The sequence below is a fragment of the Homalodisca vitripennis genome, unplaced genomic scaffold, assembly GCF_021130785.1.
Source record: "Homalodisca vitripennis isolate AUS2020 unplaced genomic scaffold, UT_GWSS_2.1 ScUCBcl_306;HRSCAF=2014, whole genome shotgun sequence".
Taxonomy (NCBI): domain Eukaryota; kingdom Metazoa; phylum Arthropoda; class Insecta; order Hemiptera; family Cicadellidae; genus Homalodisca; species Homalodisca vitripennis.
The window spans coordinates 171831-176579 of record NW_025776436.1 but is presented as its reverse complement, the minus strand read 5'-3'; positions in this window follow the sequence as shown (position 1 = coordinate 176579).

Genomic DNA, 4749 nt, shown 5'->3' with positions numbered 1-4749 from the left:
CTTTGTGCCGTAATATCAAAAAAGAACGTTAACGTTATGTATAGAGTATTACCATTTAAAACTCAAGGTCAAAATTTATTATTTAACATACGAGTTTTAACTGATATCAAAAGGTATTCTATATAAACATGTGCTCTGTCCAATTAATGTAGTAAAATTGTATTAAAATACAAAATAATCCAATTTTTCCAATTCGTCATCTAACATATGCTAAGTTACTTTTTGCCGTAACAGTCACACATCGTCTATGGCTAAACTAATGAGAATGTTGTGAAAAATGTTGTTTTTTTAAATTACCACTAGTCTATGCTTAAAGCTATGTTGAGAGATCCCTGAAACAATACATGTTTTCAAGAAGAAATACTTTATATTATTAAAAAATAATTTCTATGTTTTGTATCGTATTTAAACCATGTAATATCACAAACAACATGTCCATTAACGTTCGATCAAGACGAGGGAAGTAATTATGAGAAATTTGAGCGAAATGAGAGTTCATAAATTATTAATTTTCATATAATTTAGGTCAAAGATGATTTATGTTATTCTCGTTTTATTGTTTCGAAGGAGGTGAGAAGGTTAGAGAGCTAACTTGAAATTTTACTTCAAACTAATAATGACAATTAAAAACAGATATACATACCGAGTTTTGTGAAAATGGTGTATGATGTTTAGAAGTTTTTCTATAATTTTGAAGGAAACAGAGTTTCAAATACAACTCATACACATTTTTATGTATGTAAATAGTATAACGTACAATACTATCACAAAACCTTTGTTCGGTACTATCATTTTAGTACATTCTATAATAATAAATAATTAAATATTATAATAGCACAAAAATGTTTGTGTTATCATAAAACTAGTTTATTTCAGCAATGAATAATAACGTTCATTAATATGAGGTCTAAGTCGTCATCGATAGAAAAGGAAGAAGGTAATGAGATTTTACAAGTAATAAGTATCTAGGTAAACTTAACTTGTTTTTTCTGGTTCTATTTGTATTTTATTATTTATAAAACACAAAGTTGACATGACGAATAAATTAAGAAAATGCTGAGCTACTTTTATGTGCAATCCAAGATTGGTACTTTCTCGTTTTATAGAACAAGATTAGTTGGTGTCAAAGTGAAGTATATTGTCCAATTACTCTTTGCTGCCTGACGGCGAGGCACTCACATCCGGTCAGTTTATTGGCGATAAAATCACTAAAGCGGAGGCTAGAGAGTAATATCAGTAACAGACAACAAGTATCTGTTACATGCCTGACATTAATACTAGTTGTATTAAAATTTAAATCTTTTAATAGTACATTGTAATAAATTGTGTAAGTTTTGTATGAGTAATGTAATTGTAATACTGGACGATACAATATTTGTTTAATTTATAACATGTTATCACAGGGTGTGCCTGTTCGTATATTAAAACACATAACTCAGTGAAAACATTTTTATTTCAATAATTTTTGTATATAATAAAATTAAGTTTTACTACTTTATTGCATAACTATATTTTCTCTAATAGAGCCCAACCGTATTCTCTGAAAAAAGAAGACGAAGCAAACTTCGCAATACTACTTGACTGAAATACTCCATACATTTTGCGGAAGAATATTCTTCTTCTAGATTCAACTACAGTGACGTCAACGCATGTTTTATACACTAGTGACATGATCAAGGTTGCTTTTAGGAGAGAATCCTTTAGGGCCGTCCCGATGTGGGTTCGCACCAATATGCGAGAAGGTGGGAATACCATCCGGGTCCAAGGATGAGTAGGCTGGTTCTGCAATCAGCTTTCACTAGGGTAGCGTCTGGTCCCTACGTAGGTAAGATCACTGTATTCTCTAGTATTGGGTCTGATTACCGGGCATGAACACTGAAGAAGGATCCCAACAGAAACTACCCCGGAGGACAGTGTTGGAGATTGCAACCTAAAGAATAAACATTGTTTAGCTCTGGCAAGTGGTAAAAATCAACTCAGTCATCATAACTTTCATTCGTATAACTATAGACAAAACGTGACTAAGACATTCAGCTCGTACTACACTGTAAAAAAAGCAAAACACTATCAAATTAAATTAAATACTCATGTAGTATAAACTGGAATTAACAGCGTTTTTATAATTTTAATAGTTGTTATAGCAATACACATTTATAATTAAATAGATTCATCGTAATTATAATTTATTACTTGAAACGTGTTCCAGGAGAATTGTGAAAATAATTTTAATGTTGTAAAAATCAACTTACGATCACGATTGGTATAGTGGTAAGATCCTACTTGCACTGTATAGACACGTAACCCGAGTATATTTTAAATCACAAGATGATGTTTTTTGATGTTGCAAATTTGTACGGAAATTGAAAAGTGCTCTGTAATATAGATTACTTGAATCATGTCATAGCATATTTGTAAAATATACGGAGGTTTTTATATGTACATAAACAACACCTTAAAATAGTTCTTTCCATGTATATTCTATTTCAGTCACCATAACAAAATACGGACAACAAATCTTTGTTTTATTCCACGTGTTTCGGCACAGAATATACGTAATAATAATCTGATAATAAGAAATGGTAATGGTTTTTGTGTGTTGGTCGGATAAATGTTTGTAAAAGACGTGATCTAAAAATATTTAGTTTAGTATATAAATTAAAATAAATTAAACAGCTGGAATATATCAAACAGTTATATTTATTAAAATTTTAGATTTCCATAGAAACTGCAAGGAAAACTTTTGAGAATCCTTTAAAATTTTGTTGGACAGTTCAGTTTCCTCGTTCAAAGTAGTTCAACTCTCAGTAAGTCGTAGAACCACCAACAGGAACAGGATGCGGTGCCCAGAAGCAGAACCAGGATCTACAAGGATGAGTTATTTACTTTTATTATTTATAAATCACAATATCTACTCTTACTATCTCTCTTTACACAAAGTAGTTTATTTCATATTTTTAGCGAATATTAATCACTGCAACAAATACTTTAACAGTTCATATATAATGATAACGTGATCACAAACCATACATATCATCATTTTAAATATATATTATATAATTAAATGTTATAATCCTTTCTTTTTTGTGTGCTATAGTTATAGCAATTAACAAATTCCCTATGTTCCTTTTGTGTAGAAGCTGCTAGACTTTAGTTTTAGGCTATTTTTATCATTCTGTACCCAAAGCGTACAGGGAGAAACAGTTTATATTTTTTCCTGCACTCTTTATCAATTAACATATACACCATAACCTAAGACAGAAATCAAATTTACATTATTTAAACACACATTTGTTTTTATAGAATGTATAGACAATCACATAAGAAAAATTGGTTTATTGTCAGTACTAGTGATGGCGTAAAGAAGCAATGTTGCTAATAGAAAATTAAGATAAACACGTCAAGCGTGCGTACAAAAACTGTTTAATATCGATTGAAATATCAAAGGACAGGTAATGTATTGACTGGTTTTTATATAATTCTACATATTTGTGTTCAGTATCCATTCAACGCGTAACACTTAAGAGAAACATCAGCTAGAATAAGATGAGATGTTCAATGCCATGACCAGGCTTTACATGGATGAGTTACTTTTATAATATAGAGATCTAAGTTGTTCTTCATAGTTACCCACAGCAAATTACATCATAGTTCTAGAAAGTATTAATTACAGCACAAAACACAGAAACAGTTCAAATGTAATGATAATGGAGTAAATTCTATTTTATTTTATTTGCATATGTTTTCATTTCGTGGTTTTCGCTTTTCTTAGAATTTGCTTTATTAATGAAATATTTTGTAATCTGTGTGTAAATACAGAAAGAACCTTTTCTTGGGCTGTATTTAATTCTGTCTGTACCCATGGTGTGCAGAAAGAATCAATTCAGAACTTAGCAATTCCATGACCAATCTCAGTAACACTTTGTATTCCCTCATATATATCTGCTAAATATTTTAAAACTTATAAGGAGAAAAATTTCCTAAAATATATATGGTTGACATTTTTCTGGCAATTTGCAGTAGGATAATTATTCACCTTGAGTTTAAGCTAATCAGTTTATGCTAAGTGTTTATGTATAAAACCACTAACTGTCTTATGTTTATTTAATACATTAAATATTGGTTTAAACTGTGATGACCATTTTTGAGGGAGATATGGTCCGTGATGTTCAATTGAATCAAATAGTTACTACATTTAACACCAGATGTCTCTCTCAAATTATTATAAAATTCGGTCATGAAAAACGAATTGCTAAAAAAATATATCTTTTTGTCAAAAAGGAATATAAATTACGTATCAATATTATTGCCCCTAATCCCAAGCCCGGTATCCTTGAGTGTAATTACTAAAGCTGTCCGGTAGGGTTCAAGACAAACAAGCCTCTCATCAGTGCTCCTGCTAGATTATTGCTACCATCACCAGATCTAGCTGAGATGTGTCCTGATGTCTCCCGAGTCTGGTGCTTGTTATTGAGAGATATGGTAATTTACATTCCTTCCAGTGTTAATATAGACACATATATGATGAACTTCTGAAAGTCCTGCTTTATTTAAAAACTATTCAAGAGCTTTTAAAGTCTTTGTGAAAGATTTAAGTAGGGTATAGTCAGGGATATCAACTTCTTCCAATACAAAAATCTATATCAGATATAGTTCACATTGATGACAAATTCGGTGAGTTAGGCAAATCCTATACTCTACAACGTTTTAAACCTTTCAAGCTTTTTAATTATGTTCTTCTCTCCTATCCAT